General features: G+C 43.0%; 1 pseudogene; it reads right to left on the bottom strand.

The window, feature by feature from the left end:
- Positions 1-22061, bottom strand: part of LOC115175202 (ryanodine receptor 3-like) — a 210010-nt pseudogene that overhangs the window by 130236 nt on the left and 57713 nt on the right.

Raw genomic sequence — 22061 nt, 5'->3', positions numbered from 1 at the left:
TGCAGACATTGCAGAGGGGTGAGAGGGTGAAGAGAGAGACATCGAGGCAGACGAGAGTTTAATTTCTACATCCATGTCTAAACCACTCGTCTATGTTTGACATACCCCTTCCCTTATTCCACATTTTGTTACAGACTTAATCAAAAATGTATTAAATACATTTTTCCCTCATCAATTTACACACAATACCCCATAATAACAAAGCAAAAGCTGGATTTTAGACATTTTTGCAAATGTATTAAACATAAAAAACATACATATCTTATTTACATAAGTATTCAGACCCTTTGCTATGAGACTTGAAATTGAGCTCAGGTGCATCCTGTTTCCATTGATCATACTTGAGATGTTTCTACAACTTATTTTTAGTCCACCTGTGGTAAATTCAATTGATTTGACATGATTTGGAAAGACCCACGCCTGTCTATTTAAGGTCCCACAGTTGACAGTGCATGTCAGAGCAAAAATCAAGCCATGACGTTGAACAAATTGTCTGTAGAGCTCCGAGACAGGATTGTGTCGAGGCACAGATCTGGGGAAGGGTACCAAAAAGCCCATTACTCAATTAAAGGCACATGACAGCCCAATTGGAGTTTGCCAAATGGCACCTAAAGGACGCTCTGAACCATGAGAGACAAGATTCTCTGGTCTGATGAAACCAAGTTTGAACTCTTTATAACACCCTACTACACAACACTAACATACAACACTCCAATATACAACACTCTAATATGCAACACTATACTGTACAACACTCTACTTTAAAACACTATATAACACTACTATAAAACACTCTACTATACAACACAATACAACACTCTACTATACAGCACTCTAATATTCAACACTATACTGTACAACACTCTACTATACAACACTCTACTATACAGCACTATACTATACAGCACTAATATACAAAAATATACTATACAACACTATACAACACTCTACTATAAAACACTCTACTATACAACACAATACTGTACAACAATCTATTATGCAACACTACACTACACAACACTAATATACAACACTCTACGATACACCACTCTACTATTCAACACTCTACTACACAACACTCTACAACATTCTAAAACACTCCCCTCTCTCTCTCTCCTCTCTCACTCTCTCTCCCCTCTCTCTCTCTCCTCTCTCTCTCTCTCTCTCTCTCTCTCTCTCCCCTCTCTCTCTCCCCTCTCTCTCTCCCCTCTCTCTCTCTCTCTCCTCTCTCTCTCTCTCTCTCTCTCCCCCCCTCTCTCTCTCTCTCCCCTCGCTCTCTCTCCTCTCTCTCCCCTCTCTCCCCTCTCTCTCTCTCTCTCTCCCCCCTCTCTCTCTCTTTCCCCTCTCTCTCTCTCCTCTCTCTCTCCCCTCTCACTCTCTCCTCTCACTCTCTCTCTCCCCTCTCTCTCCCTCTCTCCTCTCTCTCTCCCCTCTCTCTCTCTCAGCAGACTGCACTGGCAGTCTTCATGGTGACCCGTTTTGGGTTATTGTGTGGAAGTGTGTGTGTGTGGAAGCGATCGTGTGTGGAAGAACACCTGATGAATATGAGCGCGGTCAAGGTGAACTGAGAGGAACTCGTTAAAACCATGAGCCTGTTTCTAGGACATCAACACAACAAAAGGTGGACAACACATACTGAAACTTTTTAGAGGTCATTCGTATACATGCCTATGGGCTGTGGTAAAAACTAGTGCACTGTATAGGGAATAGGGTGCTATTTGGGACGCATGGGGTGCCTCAACACTTCATTATGACATCACTGTACCCAGAGGGCAGACAGGATAGGGTGTTAAGAACCGCTCACACTTTTATTTATGTGCTGAAGCTTCATCCCTTCTCTTTCTCTCTCTGTCTCTCTCTGTCTATCTGTCTGTTTCTCTCTTTCTCTCTATCTCTCTGTCTCTCTCTGTCTATCCGTCTATTTCTCTCTCTCTCTTTCCCCTCTCGTCTCTTTCTCACTTTCTCTCTCTCTCTTCTCTCTCTCTTCTCTCTCTCCCCTGTGACTGACCACAAATAACTGGCATGCCAGTCCTGTCAACAGATCTTCTCTCCAAATGGGGCTCGGGGAGGTGTGTGTGTGTGTGTTCCTGTGTGTATGTGTGTGAGTGTGTGCGTCCATCACCCTAAAGTTTCATCTCTCTTACCCAGTAGTTGGTAGAGTAGGTTGAGGATGTTCTTCCATGCCGCCCCAGCCTTTTCCCCAGCATGCTCTCCAAAGTGAGCTGCGCTGTTGTACAGGTTGAGACGGTCAATGCACATCACCAGCAGGGCCAGCATGCCCTGAAACACACCGGGGTGGTCATACAAGGGCTGCATCCCCAAGAGAACCCTATTCACTAAGTAGTGCACTATATTTGACCAGAGCTTTATGGACCCTGGTCAGAAGTAGTGCACTATATAGTTATTAGGGTGCTATAATGAGATGCTGTATGAGTCCATCACAGTGGTGCATGTTCCTAGAACTTCCTACATGAAAAGAGTTGAATTTGCATATTGCATATGCAGAGACTCTTTCAGGTTGGAGAATATAACATGACAAAAGAAAGAGGCTTCTGCTTGCTTGCTTATTGCCTCTGTATTTTGAAATGCTAATGTTTCAGGAACCTGAAAGAAAACGTAGCTGTACACTGAAAAAAGTTACAACTTGGCAAGTCAGCAGCAGACAAGTACTACGCCTACGAAGCAGTCAAACATTATCCTTTAACCCTCATTAAACCTGAGGTCCCGGGGGCCCTGGGAGCTCACCTCCTCTTTGAAGAGGTCCTGTCGTTTGATGAGAGATCTAAGCAGAGTCTGTTTCTCCTCATGTTCCAGCTCTGAGTCGGGCTGTTTGAAGTACTCAATCAGATCATCCAGCGTCTGCAACACCTCGTCAAAGTTAGGCATAGACACCTCCACGTTCTTATCCCTTCCTATACTGTCAAGACCCCTAGAGGAGAGGGGGGAGGGAGGGAGGAAGGGAGGGAGAAGAGGTAGAGAGAGGGTGAGAGACAGGTGGAGGGGGTGAGAGAGAGGGAAGGAAGGTGGAGGGAGGTGAAAAAGAGGGTGTGGGGAGAGAGGTGGGTGGATGGAGAGAGAGATAAGGAGGGAGGGGGAGGGGAGGTAGAGAGAGGGGCAAGCAGAGGGAAAGAAGGTAGAGAGAGAGGGGCAGGGAGAGGGGAAAGAGGAAGAGAGAGAGATAGAGAGTGGGGAGGTAGAGAGAGGGGCAGGGAGAGGGAGAGGGGAAAGAGGAAGAGAGAGAGAGATATAGAGAGTGGGGAGGTAGAGAGAGGGGCAGGGAGAGGGGCAGGGAGAGAGAGAGGGGAAAGAGGAAGAGAGAGAGAGATAGAGAGTGGGGAGGTAGAGAGAGGGGCAAGCAGAGGGAAAGAAGGTAGAGAGAGGGGCAGGGAGAGGGGCAGGGAGAGGGAGAGGGGAAAGAGGAAGAGAGAGAGAGATAGAGAGTGGGAAAAAGAGAGCGACATAAAGCCAATTGACTACACTGATAATTCGCTACATTAATATCACTTTTCCACAGTTGTCTCAAATTACATCTAAAGCAGACCATCTTCGATATCAGCCACTAGACGTGAACCAACCTGCAGGCTAATTTGATGTGCCTGATCACACAAAAGCAGGAAAATTGCAACTGCGATTGGATCTCTTTTGTGTCAGTTCATTTCAATCATCTTGGTATTCAGTAGCATTCAGTAGAAATCAGTAGAAATCAGTAGAAATCAGTAGAAATCAAGATAAGAACCTCCGATGTACGATCCAGCTTTAAAGGGAGATTTTGGGATTTTAGCAATGAGGCCCTTTATCAACTTCTCCAGAGTCAAATGAACTTGTGGATACCATTTTATGTCTCTGTGTCCAGTATAAAGGAAGTTAGAGGTAGTTTTAGCACGCTAGTAGATACCCATTGACTTCCAGGCATTGCACTACCCGTAACTTCCTTCATACTGGACACAGAGACATAAAAATGGTATCTACGAGTTCATCTGACTCTGGGGAGGTATAAAAAAAATGACCAAACTCTCATTGTATCCCTTTTTAAGCCTAAATTAGCTCATCCAAAATTAGCACAACTGTGTTGTGTATTTTCTGGGATAGATGATGGTTAAACTGTCATGGTTACCAACGCAGCAGACCCATGTGCTTGATGAAGGCCTCGAGCAGGAACGCACAATATACACATTAACCAACACACAGTACCACAATATACACATTAACCAACACACAGTACTACAATATACACATTAACCGACACACAGTACTACAATATACACATTAACCAACACACAGTACCACAATATACACATTACCCGACACACAGTACTACAATATACACATTAACCAACACACAGTACCACAATATACACATTAACCAACACACAGTACCACAATATACACATTAACCGACACACAGTACTACAATATACACATTAACCGACACACGGTACTACAATATACACATTAACCAACACACAGTACTACAATATACACATTAACCAACACACAGTACTACAATATACACATTAACCAACACACAGTACCACAATATACACATTAACCGACACACAGTACCACAATATACACATTAACCAACACACAGTACTACAATATACACATTAACCAACACACAGTACTACAATATACACATTAACCAACACACAGTACTACAATATACACATTAACCAACACACAGTACCACAATCCATAGTAACTGGAAAACAGGGCCATTCTCCTTATTCATCCTGTCCATGTTGGACATACAGGTGAGCCCTCTAGACATACAGGTGAGCCCTCTGGACATACAGGTGAGCCCTCTAGACATACAGGTGAGCCCTCTGGACATACAGGTGAGCCCTCTGGACATACAGGTGAGCCCTCTAGACATACAGGTGAGCCCTCTGGACATACAGGTGAGCCCTCTGGACATACAGGTGAGCCCTCTAGACATACAGGTGAGCCCTCTGGACATACAGGTGAGCCCTCTGGACATACAGGTGAGCCCTCTGGACATACAGGTGAGCCCTCTGGACATACAGGTGAGCCCTCTAGACATACAGGTGAGCCCTCTGGACATACAGGTGAGCCCTCTGGACATACAGGTGAGCCCTCTGGACATACAGGTGAGCCCTCTGGACATACAGGTGAGCCCTCTGGACATACAGGTGAGCCCTCTGGACATACAGGTGAGCCCTCTGGACATACAGGTGAGCCCTCTGGACATACAGGTGAGCCCTCTGGACATACAGGTGAGCCCTCTAGACATACAGGTGAGCCCTCTGGACATACAGGTGAGCCCTCTGGACATACAGGTGAGCCCTCTAGACATACAGGTGAGCCCTCTGGACATACAGGTGAGCCCTCTAGACATAAAGGTGAGCCCTCTAGACATACAGGTGAGCCCTCTAGACATACAGCTGTGCCCTCTAGACATACAGGTGAGTCCTCTAGACATACAGGTGAGCCCTCTGGACATACAGGTGAGCTACGTACTTGATGAAGTGGCTGAAGAGGACTGTGGTGTTCCTGATGATGCGTACAGCCCGTGCCTCCTCGTGTTGACAACGCTGAAGGGTCAAACCGTCGTCCATGTGACCCTCAGCATGCAGACAGGCCTGGAGCAGAGACAAACACAACTCAGATATTACCATAAAATACACAACTCAGACATTACCATAACATACACAACTCATACATTACCCTAACATACACAACTCTGGCTTTAAGCAGTATACACAGTACAACAAAACAGAGACATCCTGTACACTGCCAAGCCTCCATGAATCAACCCTGGCTCTGCCGACCCCTGGATGTGAACAATTACATCTGATAACCAATAAATACAGCATTCAATTACATCTGATAACCAATAAATACAGCATTCAATTACATCTGATAACCAATAAATACAGCATTCAATTACATCTGATAACCAATAAATACAGCATTCAATTACATCTGACAACCAATAAATACAGCATTCAGGTACATCTGATAACCAATAAATACAGCATTCAATTACATCTGATAACCAATAATTACATCTGATAACCAATAAATACAGCATTCAATTACATCTGATAACCAATAAATACAGCATTCAATTACATCTGATAAACAATAAATACAGCATTCAATAACATCTGATAACCAATAAATACAGCATTCAATTACATCTGATAACCAATAAATACAGCATTCAGTTACATCTGATAACCAATAAATACAGCATTCAATAACATCTGATAACCAATAAATACAGCATTCAATTACATCTGATAACCAATAAATACAGCATTCAATAACATCTGATAACCAATAAATACAGCATTCAATTACATCTGATAACCAATAAATACAGCATTCAGTTACATCTGATAACCAATAAATACAGCATTCAATTACATCTGATAACCAATAAATACAGCATTCAGTTACATCTGATAACCAATAAATACAGCATTCAGTTACATCTGATAACCAATAAATACAGCATTCAATTACATCTGATAACCAATAAATACAGCATTCAATTACATCTGATAACCAATAAATACAGCATTCAGTTACATCTGATAACCAATAATTACAGCATTCAATTACATCTGATAACCAATAAATACAGCATTCAATAACATCTGATAACCAATAAATACAGCATTCAATTACATCTGATAACCAATAAATACAGCATTCAATTACATCTGATAACCAATAAATACAGCATTCAATTGCATCTGATAACCAATAAATACAGCATTCAATTACATCTGATAACCAATAAATACAGCATTCAATTGCATCTGATAACCAATAAATACAGCATTCAATTGCATCTGATAACCAATAAATACAGCATTCAATTACATCTGATAAACAATAAATACAGCATTCAGTTACATCTGATAACCAATAAATACAGCATTCAGTTACATCTGATAACCAATAAATACAGCATTCAATTAAATTTGATAACCAATAAATACAGCATTCAATTACATCTGATAACCAATAAATACAGCATTCAATTGCATCTGATAACCAATAAATACAGCATTCAGTTACATCTGATAACCAATAAATACAGCATTCCATTACATCTGATAACCAATAAATACAGCATTCAATTACATCTGATAACCAATAAATACAGCATTCAATTGCATCTGATAACCAATAAATACAGCATTCAATTACATCTGATAACCAATAAATACAGCATTCAATTGCATCTGATAACCAATAAATACAGCATTCAATTACATCTGATAACCAATAAATACAGCATTCAATTGCATCTGACAACCAATAAATACAGCATTCCATTTAACTACAGGGTAGCAGGTGCACGTTGATAGAGAATCTAAAATGTGTCCCTTGTCATTTATTGTCACTCGTATCAGTATCACCGCTGGTATTAGCCGATGTAAAGTATGATATCACACCCAATCAAGGAAGGTGTAAGAGTAGCTGCCTGGGCTGTGAGTTCTCCCTCCCCCAGGATAGGTCAGGACACACGAGGAACTCATTTAGACGTGATAATGAGAGAAGGATGGTGACAGTTAGTGACAGTTAGCTTTTCTGAGAGAGTAGGGATCAACTCCTGGCTCCCCCATCTCTCTCAGTACTTCTTCCCCTCCCCCCTCGTTCTCTCCCCCCTCTTTCTCTTACTATTCCAATCTTTCTCCCTTTCTCCTCGTCACCGTTCTCTCTCTCTCTCTCCCTCATCCCCTATCCTTAGACTAGACTATACCCTCTCTCCCTCCGTACCTATCTTTCTCCCTCTCCTCTCCCTCTCTCTCTCTCTCTCTCCCTCTCCTCTCCCTCTCTCTCTCTCTCTCTCCCTCTCCTCTCCCTCTCTCCCTCTCTCTCTCCCTCTCCTCTCTCTCTCTCTCTCCCTCTCCTCTCCCTCTCTCTCTCTCTCTCTCCCTCTCCTCTCTCTCTCCCTCTCTCTCTCTGTCTCTCTCTCTCCGCTGGATGGAATGCAGCGCATCCTGGGAAGGCATCCAGAGAAAACAAACGCCACCTCTGTTCTGTTCACGGGCCAGGTGGCCTTGACAACACGCCAGCTGGTAAGATGTGACTCACAGTGGGAAGCTACGACACTAACATCTAATCCTCTTAATAAAGTCCTCTCATTATGGGGACTCTGGTTTCATCTAAAGTCTGTCCCAATGTCCACAGTAGATTATCCCACTAATTACAGTAGTATAAAGTCATCAATACTCACTAACGTGATAATCTGATTATGGTGACGACTTCCTGGTTATCCTCCTGCTGTGAGAGGCCCTGGGTCTACCCAATATCTACCCTGACCCACTACTTCCAGTGATTTCATTGGCCAGACACACTCCTTCTGCTTGCCAAAGTCATTATAGAGTAGCGACATGACAGGGACAAGTTAATAATTATGTAAAAGACAACTTTGTAATGAAAGTGACCTCGGTACATTCTTAAATTATTATTCAAATGCAAAGTCGTTGAAAGGACAACATTTTGACTATTTATCCACACTATTAGAACAGTGAACCATTGTAATAACTCACCCTTCTCTTGAGGGGTCCTATACGGGAGGCTTTAGCGTCAGGCGTCTGGTAGGACAACCACAGCCCTGTAGCCACATGCATGACGAAGCAGGCTGAGTCTCCGTACTTGATCTCTGCTACTCCCATGCCTTCAATGTCCCGGTTCTTTGTACCAGACTCAATCTTTTCCTGTGGGAGAGAGACACACACGCAGACGCAGGCATACACACAAACAGACACACGCAAACGCGTATGCGCGCACACATATACACACGTGGCACACACACACACACATACACACACACACACACACACACACACACACACACACACACACACACACACACACACACACACACACAGAACCCATTCAGGCCTCATCAGATATTGCTTCAGGCTGCTGAGTATAGCAGAGAGTAGATATAGACCAGCAGGTATAGAGGGAAACAGATTAAAGACCAGCTGGTATAGAGGGAAACAGATTAAAGACCAGCTGGTATAGAGGGAAACAGATTAAAGACCAGCTGGTATAAAGGGAAACAGATTAAAGACCAGCTGGAATAGAGGGAAACAGATTAAAGACCAGCTGGTATAGAGGGAAACAGATTAAAGACCAGCTGGTATAGAGGGAAACAGATTAAAGACCAGCTGGAATAGAGGGAAACAGATTAAAGACCAGCTGGAATAGAGGGAAACAGATTAAAGACCAGCTGGTATAAAGGGAAACAGATTAAAGACCAGCTGATATAGAGGGAAACAGATTAAAGACCAGCTGGAATAGAGGGAAACAGATTAAAGACCAGCTGGAATAGAGGGAAACAGATTAAATACCAGCTGGTATAGAGGGAAACAGATTAAAGACCAGCTGGTATAGAGGGAAACAGATTAAAGACCAGCTGGTATAGAGGAAAACAGTTTAAAGACCAGCTGGTATAGAGGGAAACAGATTAAAGACCAGCTGGTATAGAGGGAAACAGATTAAAGACCAGCTGGTATAGAGGGAAACAGATTAAAGACCAGCTGGTATAGAGGGAAACAGATTAAAGACCAGCTAGTATAGAGGGAAACAGATTAAAGACCAGCTGGAATAGAGGGAAACAGATTAAAGACCAGCTGGTATAGAGGGAAACAGATTAAATACCAGCTGGTATAGAGGGAAACAGATTAAAGACCAGCTGGTATAGAGGGAAACAGATTAAAGACCAGCTGGTATAGAGGGAAACAGATTAAAGACCAGCTGGTATAGAGGGAAACAGATTAAAGACCACACAGTAAGAAGCTTTCTGATCTTCTGGATATCAACACATAATAGTTAAATGGAAGAGGCATGGGGAAGAGGCATGGAGGGAGAGGCATGGAGAAGAGGCATGGAGGGAGAAGAATGGGGAAGAGGCATGGGGAAGAAGCATGGAGGGAGAGGCATGGGGGGAGAGGCATGGGGAAGAGGCATGGAGGGAGAGGCATGGAGGGAGAGGCATGGGGAACAGGCATGGAGGAAGAGGCATAGAGGGAGAGGCATGGGGAAGAAGCATGGAGGGAGAGGCATGGGGAAGAGGCATGGGGAAGAGGCATGGGGAAGAGGCATGGAGAAGAGGCATGGGGAAGAGGCATGGAGGGAGAGGCATGGGGAAGAGGCATGGGGAAGAGGCATGGAGGGAGAGGCATGGGGAACAGGCATGGAGGAAGAGGCATAGAGGGAGAGGCATGGGGAAGAGGCATGGAGGGAGAGGCATGGAGGGAGAGGCATGGGGAAGAGGCATGGAGGGAGAAGAATGGGGAAGAGGCATGGGGAAGAGGCATGGAGGGAGAGGCATGGGGAAGAGGCATGGGGAAGAGGCATGGAGGGAGAGGCATGGGGAACAGGCATGGAGGAAGAGGCATAGAGGGAGAGGCATGGGGAAGAGGCATGGGGAAAAGGCATAGGGAAGAGGCATGAGGAAGAGGCATGGGGAAGAGGCATGGAGGGAGAGACATGGGGAAGAGGCATGGGCGGAGAGGCATGGAGGGAGAGGCATGGAGGGAGACGCATGGAGGGAGAGGCATGGGGAAGAGGCATGGAGGGAGAGGCATGGGGAAGAGGCATGGGGAAGAGGCATGGGGAAGAGGCATGGAGGGAGAGGCATGGGGAACAGGCATGGGGAAGAGGCATGGGGAAGAGAAAGACAAAGGGAGAGCAAGACACTAAAAGATGGACAGACAATATTGAGAATAGTAGAGAGAGAGAGAGAGAGAGAGAGAGAGAGAGAGAGAGAGAGAGAGAGAGAGAGAGAGAGAGAAAGGAGTAAATGAATGACAGAAGATAACAGATATGTCTCTAGAATGATCATAATCATAAACCATGGAGGTATCTTGATAAATGTTCCTTCAGACCTAATTGAAACAGCCATAACAGTTCCTATTAGCCCTGAGGGACATGGCAACTATATTATTATGAGTTCATCAGTCTGGCTGGGAGAAGGTCAATATATTACACTGTGTGTATGTGTGTGTGTTTCTCTCTCTCTCTGTGTGTGTGTGAAAGAGAGAGAGTGCATGATAACATGACAGTGTGACTTGGTTCTGTTGTATTGACTTTGTGATTTGGTTCTGTTGCGGGTGTATGCAGGTGTATGCCTGTATGTGTGTTTGTGTGCGTGCATGCGTGTGTGCGTGCATGCGTGTGTGCGTTACGGCCAGCACGGACCTCATTAATTACAGACATGTCTCAGGGAAGAGTATTTCAATTAGAACTACTGCAGAAGGAGACGGCTATTAGATATTTCATATGTCTCGATTTATTATATTATTATATAATGTTATCTGACTCATGCTGTGGCAGTAAATCATAATCTAGCAACATGGAGCAGACAGCAATATGTCTATGGCTCACTCAGACAGACAGACAGTCTCCTTCTGTTTGCTTCTTTATATCGTTCCTGGCCATGTACTGTGGTCGTAGAATGCAATGAAGGTTCTGCTATAGAACAAGAATGAATTCTAATTCCATGAGTTCCGTACACACCTTGGTGGTGCTTCTTGGTTGTGTTGTATTGACGGTGTGACTTGGTTGTGTTGTATTGACGGTGTGACTTGAGTTCTGGACTAGAATGTAATTGCTGGTAGTTGTGTAGGGCTACAAGAATGACCTTTAACAAGTCAAATTGTACAGTGCTTACTCTTTATAATATAGGTGGGTCTTAGTGTGCTTTGATCTTTCCCAGACATTTCTATAAAAATCAATACTCCAATACACCGTCATGTGAGGAAATGTTAAAAAATTTACATGGCAAGATAATGTATGAATAGTATACTGAATATATAGTATGAATATAATATACTAGTATATTGTATATATACTATATATACAGTATACTAGTATATTATATACATACTATATATACAGTATACTAGTATATTATATACATACTATATACAATATACTAGTATATTATATTCATACTATATATACAGTATACTAGTATATGATATACATACTATATATACAGTATACTAGTATATTATATACATACTATATACAATATACTAGTATATTATATTCATACTATATATATATACACAGTATAATAGTATATGACATACATACTATATATACAGTATACTAGTATATTATATACATACTATATATACAATATACTAGTATATTATATTCATACTATATATACAATATAATAGTATAGTATATACATACTATATATACAGTATACTAGTATATTATATACATACTATATACAATATACTAGTATATTATAGTCATACTATATATACACAGTATACTAGTATATGATATACATACTATATATACAGTATACTAGTATATTATATACATACTATATATACACAATATACTAGTATATTATATTCATACTATATATTCAGTACACTAGTATATTATATACATACAATATATACAATATACTAGGATATTATATATACTATGTATACAGTATACTAGTATAGTATATACATACTATATATACAGTATACTAGGATATTATATACATACTATATATACAATATACTAGTATATCATATTCATACTATATATTCAGTACACTAGTATATTATATACATACTATATATACAGTATACTAGGATATTATATATACAGTATACTAGTATATTATATACATACTATATATACAGTATACTAGGTTATTATATTCATACTATATATGCAGTATACTAGTATATTATATACCTACTATATACAGTATACTAGTATAGTACATTCATACTATATATACAGTATACTAGTATATTATATAACTACTATATACAGTATACTAATATAGTATTTACATACTATATATACAGTATATACATGTATATAGTATCTATAGCATCTATATATTCAGACAAACCTTGGTAGCCCTGAAGCAGAAAGCGGTGGACTTGGTATCGGACTTATCTCTCTCCTGTAGGACCAGACCCTGCTCTTCGGTTAGCGCCAGGTAGTGACCGGTGGACAGGTGACGCAGACGGAACGCCTGCCCATAGCGAATGTGGCTACCGCTCCAGCTGACCAATCACATAGAGGGGAGGAACCCAGAGAGATGTCAATCCCTATAACCCATTCCCAATGAAAAATAGGGGAACAATCATGTCAACTCAGTTTTTAATATTCATTGATGAGATGCAGTTTTTGTTTTGTTTTGTTTTTTGTCTTTTGGTGAGTTTTATTGGGCATTTATTGGTGTTGTATGTATTGGCTGGTGCCATCAAATGTCCCCTCTGCGGGATTAATAAAGTGCTATATTATCTTAACATGTGAGTGAAAATGTGTCTGTTTGTTAGAGACATTGAGTGTGTTTCATTCAGATGTTATTTTGGGGAGAGGAGACATACAGCATACAGCCTCAGGCATTTCAGCATCCTTCTACGATGAAGCACATCCACTGTTTCAAAATATCTTAGTACACTGGTTTTCAAACCTCCTCGGGGACCTCCATATGTTTAAATTGTTGTTCTAGACCTGAACTAGCTTACCTGATTAACCTAGTCAAGGGTTTTATGATTAGTTGACGGTTGGAATCCATGGAACGGCTGTCTCCAATCATGTCTACAACGTGACAGAATAACTGACCCTAAATGGAGACAGCGGGAATGGCAGCTGCAACTGGCCCGTCTGACGACGACGAAACTTCGGCTGCTGCAACTGGCCCTGACCGACCCGCACCACGTTCCTGGGGTCGTCCTCGAGGCCGGTGTCGTCCCGCTGTTAGTGCAGAGCGTCAGATGGAGGGGTACGGCCCAGAGGAGCAGTGCTGGGTTCCTGCTCCCTGAATGACCCGCCCCGCATCCCTGGGGTCGTCCTCGAGGCCGGTGTCGTTCCGCGTCGGGGGGACGGGGGGGGGGGGGGGGGGTACTGTCACGGATTCCCCCGGTACTGCTGCTCATTCGTGCACCAGCTCCGGAGGTCTACGTCACCGGCCTTCTAGACGTCACTGAACTGTATCATTACCAACAACCCCGGACTGTCTTGTCTCATTACGCACATCTGGTTCCCATTCCCCCTGATTAGTAATTGTATATATGTGCCCTCTGTTCACCATTGTCTTGTCGGTCATTGTTCCCATGTCCGTTGGTCTTGTGAGTACCTGTGCTTTGTTGTTTCGGGCTGTGTATTGTTATTACGGGTCTCGTCCCGTGTATTTATTAGAGGTTTAACCTCGCTCTTTTGGTTGGGTTACATCCCTGTGTTTTTGTATACGTGTTTGTTCTGGGCTTCGTCCCTGTGCCTTTCATGGCATGTTGTATTTTTGGATGGAGTATTAAAACCCCCTTTACGTATTCCTGCACCTGTCTCCAATAATTTATACAATGTGACAGAGAGGACATCCATCACACTTTGGACTGTCATTTCAATGTTAAAACTACATTCCAAAATGATGAAATAATTGGTTCAACCAATAAGAATCAATAAGCTGTTAAAAATGCTCATAGCATGTCTTATAATCAAATCAAAATAAAATAAAATGTTATTTGTCACATGCTTTGTAAACAGGTGTAGACTAACAGTGAAATGCTTACTTACAGGCCCTTCCAAACAATGTAAAGAGAAATAAATAATAACAGGTAGTAATAATAATAATAATCATAATAAAAGTAATAATAAATACACATCGAGTAACGATAATTTGTCTATATACACAGGGTACCAGTACCGAGTTGCTGTGCAGGGGTACGAGGTGATTGATGTAGATATGTACATATACGTAGGGATAAAGTTACTAGGCAACAGATAGATAATTAACAGTAGCAGCAGCTCATGTGAGGAGTCAAAAGAGTTAGTGTAAAAAGAGTCACTGCAGATAGTTGGAGTAGCTATTGGTTAATTATTTAACTAACTATTTAGCAGTCGTATGGCTTGGTGGTAGAAGGTGTTCAAGATCCTGTTGGTTCCAGACATGATGCATCGGAACCGCTTGCCGTGCGGTAGCAGAGAGAACAATCTATGACTTGGGTTACTGGAGTTTTAGAAAATGTTAAGGGCCTTCCTCTGACACCGCCTGGTATAGAGGTCCTGGATGGCAGGAAGCTTGGCCCCAGTGATGTACTGGGCCGTACGTACTACCCTCTGTAGTGCCATGCGGTTGGATGCCAAGCAGCTGCCGTACCAAGCAGTGATCAAGCCATTCAAGATGCGCTCAATGGTGCAGCTGTATAACTTATTTAGGATCTGAGGTCCCATGCCTAATCTTTTCAGCCTCCTGAGGGGGAAGAGGCGTTGTCGTGCCCTCTTCACAACTCTGTTGGTGTGTGTGGACCATGTTCATTCGTCAGTGATGTGGACATGAAGGAACATAAAGCTCTCGACCCGCTCCACTACGGCTCTGTCAATGTGAATGGCGGCATGCTCGGCCCTTCGTTTCCTGTAGTCGACGGTCAGCTCCTTTTGTCTTGCTAACGTTGAGCGAAAGGTTGATGTCCTAGCACCACACTGACAGGTCTCTGACCTCCTCCCTACAGGCTGTCTCATTGTCACCAGTGATCTGGCATACCACCGTCGTGTCATCAGCAACTTTAATGACATTGTTAGTGGTCTGCAGGCCAATCAGATGTCGGTGATCTGGGAGTACAGGAGGGGACTAAGCACACACCCCTGAGGGGCCCCTGTGTTGAGGATCAGCGTGGATCTGATGGGGCTGATAAGCGAATTGGAGTGGGTCCAGAGTGTCTGGGATGATGGTGTTGATGTGAGTCAGCGCAAGGCTCTGAGTGCACGTCCTGGTAATCCGTCTGACCCTGTGGCCTTGTGAATTTTAACCTGTTTAAAGGTCTTACTAAAGGTCGTCTGGAACATTTGCTTATGGCCCTATACAGTTTGTTGAGTGCAGTTAGTGGTGGTAAATAGACTCTCTTGGTAAATAGTATGGTCTACAGCTTATCATGAGATATTCTAATTCAAGCAAGCAGAAGCTCAAGACTTAATTAATATTACAGATGGCGCACCAGCTTTTGTTAACAAAGCCACACACCTCCCCCTTGAGCTTATATGAGGCTGCCGTTCGAGGCTGCCTTTCGATCCTGTCTATGCATAGAAGAACCAGCTAGATGTATATTATCCATGTATGTGTTTAGCCACGACTCCGAGAAGCATAGGATATTACAGTTCTTCAGGACCCGTTGATAGGATAGTCTCGAACGGAGCTTGTCCAGTTTATTCTCCAGTGATTGTACGTTCGCCAATAGAATGGAGGGTAGAGGCGGATTATTTATTTGTCGATGTAGTTTCGTCAGGTTGCCCGCATGTCGGCCTCTCTTTCTTTTCCGAGTCTCAGGGATTAGGGCCTGTATGTCCAGAACTGCCGACTCATTGAAGTATAAACCTTCGTCCAAATCGCTGTTTTGATATCCAGAAGCTCTTTACGGTCATAGATGGAGGAAACATTATGAACAATCAGTGCAAAAAAAATAAATACAAAAAAATTGGTCAGGAGCCAGTAAAACGTAAAACGGCAGCTATACATTGCAGCGCCATTCTGATAATGCTTGAATCTCAAGAGATTATTTTGGTGAAATAAAGGTAGAAGACATTATAAATCCTTCCATAATGCATTATACGTCATATACAACCAGGTGGTTCATGGAAAGTGCCATTGACTTGAGGGTGTCTGAAAGTGTATCGGGTGTCTATATTCTCAACCAAAAGGGTTCTACCTGCAACCACAAAGGGCTCTTCAAAGGGTTATCCTATGGGGACAGCCAAAGAAAACTTTAAAGTTCTAGATAGTGGATTTTTTTCTAAGGGTTTAGGAGTCTAAAGTGTGTCTGAAAGTGAGTGAGTACAGTGAAGGACAGACAGTGTCTGTGAAATGGATAAGTGAGAGAGGGTGGGGTGGGAGTGAGGTTAGGGTCAGAGTGAAGGTGGGTTAGATGGAGGAGAGCTCACCCGATCCTGAGGGGCTCCAGCCTCCAGAGGGAGCGAGCCTTGGATGTTCCTTTACCCATCTCATAGTTCACTATCCTGGGGACACAGAAAGGGAGGAGAGGGATCAGGTCTGTGTCTTTTTCAGGGGTGAAAGTAAGGCTATATGGTCTGGTACAGCGTCCCGGCAAAATAAATAGCGGGGGTACGCCGTACCAGTACAATTAATACAACATGTTCTAAGAACTATAGGCTACTACACCATTACTTAACGTTAGTGCAGGTCAGCCGCATGAAACATTAGCAAATTGACTGGAAACCGGGTGTTATACACTCCAAATGACGTTGTGGTTTGAGGAGAACACGGACAAGGCGGAGATGAGTAGCCGAGAAAGAGGCGCGCTTGGACAACAGTGGACTACAAGTGTAATGACAATCATAGAATGTCATGCCAATACACCTAGGTGTTTTATAACAGCTGTCTTTTTCCATTCAGCACAACGCGGGTGCACAGTGCACCTGCATTGGGGTTTGGATGCTGGAATTATTTTGTGAGTGAACGAATGTCCCCAGTATCTCTACTTGCACATCATCATCTGCACATCTATCACTCCAGTGTTAATGCTACATTGTAATTATTTCACCTATTTATTGCCTTACCTCCCTACTCTTCTACATTTGCACACACTGTACATAGATTTTTCTAGTTTTCTTTTGTGTTATTGACTGTACGTTTGTTTATGTGTAACTCTGTGTTGTTGTTTTTGTCGCGCTGCTTTGCTTTATCTTGACCAGGTCGCAGTTGTAAATGAGAACTTGTTCTCAACTGGCCTACCTGGTTAAATAAAGGTGAAATAAATAAATCCAAAATGTAAATGTGCACGGGTAGCCTACAGGAGCGCTTTTGTTAAGTGATTGTTTTACAATCAGATGAAAACATCATGACTGGTTGTGTTAGTGCCACATTAAAAGGCATAGGCAGGGCATCCATAAGGCTAGGAGGAGTTAAAGCTTTCCCTACAGTAAATTGTATGAAATTGAAAAAAACATATATAGCCTAATTAACTTATTCCTGTCTTTACAGAAATAAATACAATCATTCAAAATAGGCTACTACACCAGAAAGCCTGATTTGGACACAATAAAATAAAGCTGTTTATTGTGTTAAATCACATAGTCTGAAGGACCCGCAATTTGGGCCGCGCACGGCAAATACCAAACAGACGATTGTTGAGTTGCGACTGTCAGTGAAAAGTAGAGCGGCCCAGTCAGGCATATCGCAATATTTCTAAATACAATCGCGGGAAAACATGGTTTGGAAAGCAAATGGCTATTGCTGTAAAGAGAAGACAAAACAATGAAAAGACTCCAATCTGTCTTTTAGTTATCAAAATTCTCAACTTAATTGTATGAACAGTAGCCTGTCTTATTGGCACCAGCAGAGAGCATCGGCCATATCCCTGCTGAGTGGACATCTTCACTGTCTTCATCATCGTTGGCTCAGTGCCCCTTGAAGATTTGTTTTTGGATAATAATGTTCTCCTCCAGGTTAGATCATATTGTATTTGTGTCTCCCCTTCACATAGACCGATTATATGGATCAGACAACGTTGCTTTTATTGATCTGTGTGTCAGTGTCAGCAGAGTAGGCTACCCTGTATTTCTTTAAGTACAAAACAAAAGTGTACAAGCACTTGGGTGTTCCTGTACCGGTAAGACATCTACTTTCACCACTGGGGACGGATTCACAAAACTTTCTTCATAAGTCTATAGATAAGGAAAATATGGCAGTTAAGAAGAAATGTTTTCATAAGAAGGTTTTGTGAATCTGGTCTTTACTCTTTATGGAATATGAGATCAAATCTCTGGACAACTATGAAAGAAACCCTGTTTGAGATATCACTGCGTCTTGCAAAATCATCGTTTTTAATAGGGACTAACGCCGGTGACCTTTAGTCAGTAGTATTACATTAAACATTTTGTCAAGAGCCACTTACAGGAACAATCTGCCTTAGCGCATACCGAGACTAGAACTCAGGACCTCTGCCTCAGCGCATACCGAGACTAGAACTCAGGACCTCTGCCTCAGCGCTTACCGAGACTAGAACTCAGGACCTCTGCCTCAGCGCATACCGAGCCTAGAACTCAGGACCTCTGCCTCAGCGCATACCGAGACTAGAACTCAGGACCTCTGCCTCAGCGCATACCGAGCCTAGAACTCAGGACCTCTGCCTCAGCGCATACCGAGACTAGAACTCAGGACCCCTGCCTCAGCGCATACCGAGCCTAGAACTCAGGACCTCTGCCTCAGTGCATACCGAGACTAGAACTCAGGACCTCTGCCTCAGTGCATACCGAGACTAGAACTCAGGACCTCTGCCTCAGCGCATAACGAGCCTAGAACTCAGGACCTCTGCCTCCCCGCATACCGAGACTAGAACTCAGGACCTCTGCCTCAGCGCATAACGAGCCTAGAACTCAGGACCTCTGCCTCCCCGCATACCGAGACTAGAACTCAGGACCTCTGCCTCAGCGCATACCGAGACTAGAACTCAGGACCTCTGCCTCAGCGCATACCGAGACTAGAACTCAGGACCTCTGCCTCAGCGCATACCGAGACTAGAACTCAGGACCTCTGCCTCAGAGCATACCGAGCCTAGAACTCAGGACCTCTGCCTCAGTGCATACCGAGTCTAGAACTCAGGACCTCTGCCTCAGCGCATAACGAGACTAGAACTCAGGACCTCTGCCTCAGTGCATACCGAGCCTAGAACTCAGGACCTCTGCCTCAGTGCATACCGAGCCTAGAACTCAGGACCTCTGCCTCAGTGCATACCGAGACTAGAACTCAGGACCTCTGCCTCAGTGCATACCGAGTCTAGAACTCAGGACCTCTGCCTCAGGGCATACCGAGACTAGAACTCAGGACCTCTGCCTCCCCGCATACCGAGACTAGAACTCAGGACCTCTGCCTCAGCGCATACCGAGACTAGAACTCAGGACCTCTGCCTCAGCGCATACCGAGCCTAGAACTCAGGACCTCTGCCGCGCAAACAGACTTGACTGTCCTCCGGAAGCATTCCAACACATCTTTAATTGCGCAAGGTGTGACACTTCAGGCTAAGTAATGAGTGTCCCAGATCCCCATCTGATACACAGGCAGATCGTCATCAAGATTGACTTAGCAATATTTTATCCCATTTCTCTCTTAACGATTCAACAGAATGGTGATGGAATGTCATAGCAGTTAATTGAAAGCTCTCTAAAACATGAAGGACAATCTTTAAAAGTAGCTCTAAGTGTCAGTTAAAATGGTCCTTAATAGTAGAGCTCACAGCCTGTAATGACATTTGACTAAAAGTTCCCTTCAAAGTGATTAAAAGTAACCGTAAGTGATTATATGACAGTGTTAAAAGTGGGTTTACAGTAGAGATCCAAACCTACAGTTAAAATGGCAGACAAGAAGCCTACTGTACCTCTTTTGCTCTGACAGTGTTACAGTCACAATATTAAAATGGCTGACAGGAAGTCTACTATACCTCTGCTCCATCTCGCTGGCCTCTGATCCAGGTATGGTCAGACTCTCATCATGTCCGTGACACAGACGCATCACGTGACCACCACACAGGAATCCTATTGGACAAACACAAGATTCTAAGATCAATAGGGAGCTTTTGAAGGTATGATGCATTTTGTCCACCGTATGTAGCCTTAGTGACAATCTGATTGATTGAATGACTGATATATATGGGCCTGTATTTAGTGTTTATTCTCATGTGTGTTTCTTTTATATGACTAATTGTTGAGGAAGAGCTTGCAAGCAACCATTTCACTATACTGTTTATAGCTTCTAACTCAAGGCCATCAAACTGTTAAACAGCCATCACTAACATTGAGTGGCTGCTGTCAACATACTGACTCAAATCTCTAGCCACTTTAATAATAAAAAATTGGATGTAATAAATGTATCACTAGCCACTTTAAACAATGCCACTTAATATAATGTTTACATACCCTACATTACTCATCTCATATGTATATACTGTACTCTATACCATCTACTGCATCTTGCCTATGCCGCACAGCCATCGCTCATCCATATATTTATATGTACATATTCTTATTCATTCCTTTACACTTATGTTTATAATGTAGTTGTTGTGAAATTGTTAGATTACTCGTTAGATATTACTGCATGGTCGGAACTAGAAGCACAAGCATTTCGCTACACTCGCATTAATATCTGCTAACCATGTGTATGTGACCAATAAAATGTGATTTGACCTGCTGTATCCTGTGCATGTGATGAATAAACTCTGATTTGATTGTTTATTAAGTGTCTTACAAACACAGGTTACCCAGGGGAGCATGACACAAAGAAGCGTCAAATATATAACATTCCTCCAACAACTGAATATGTCCTAGTTCATAATGAAGTATTAACCTGAAATTGTACTGATATTACTGAGTTGTGGTGTACTTGCCTACAGCCACGTTACTTCCTGACCGGGTAGGCTGGACGTTCCACAGAGTCTGCATAAAGGAGGCATCCACCTGGAAACTACCGTTAGAGATGGACAGGTGCTGGAAGAGAAGACAAACAGCGTAGGTTAAGGACCAGTGGTGTGTGTGTGTGTGTGTGTGTGTGTGTGTGTGTGTGTGTGTGTGTGTGTGTGTGTGTGTGTGTGTGTGTGTGTGTGTGTGTGTGTGTGTGTGTGTGTGCACATGTGTGTGAGCGAGACAGAGACAGAGACTGGGATATGAGGGGCTGGTAAAGGAGAGATTTAAAGCTAGTTGGCATTTAACAACTTTGTCTCAACCCTGCCTGCTTTTTGCATATGCCTCTACAGCATATCTGTACTGGTATATATATACCTTCTGTATCCACAGTGCGTTATAGCCACTAAGACCATAAACCCTCTATAAGGACCTGCATCAACTACCATTCCAGAATAAGATCTCAAGCCAGGCTGGTCTTTGCTGGGGAGATTGTGCAGCTCAATGGGATCCCATGGCCCACTGATCTCAATGAGACGACCAACACCAGTTTAATCCATAACGCACAGCTCGACACAGCCAGGGGCCGGGACACGGACACCAATGTTCAAAGATGTTCAGAATTAAATGAGACAAAACAGAGTATACTGGGCTGGGTTATATCAATGATGTATACTGAACAT

The sequence above is a fragment of the Salmo trutta genome, chromosome 35 (assembly GCF_901001165.1).
Source record: "Salmo trutta chromosome 35, fSalTru1.1, whole genome shotgun sequence".
Classification (NCBI taxonomy): Eukaryota; Metazoa; Chordata; class Actinopteri; order Salmoniformes; family Salmonidae; genus Salmo; species Salmo trutta.
Note: the sequence above shows the minus strand (reverse complement) of the source record. Positions and strands in the feature narration are given on the sequence as shown.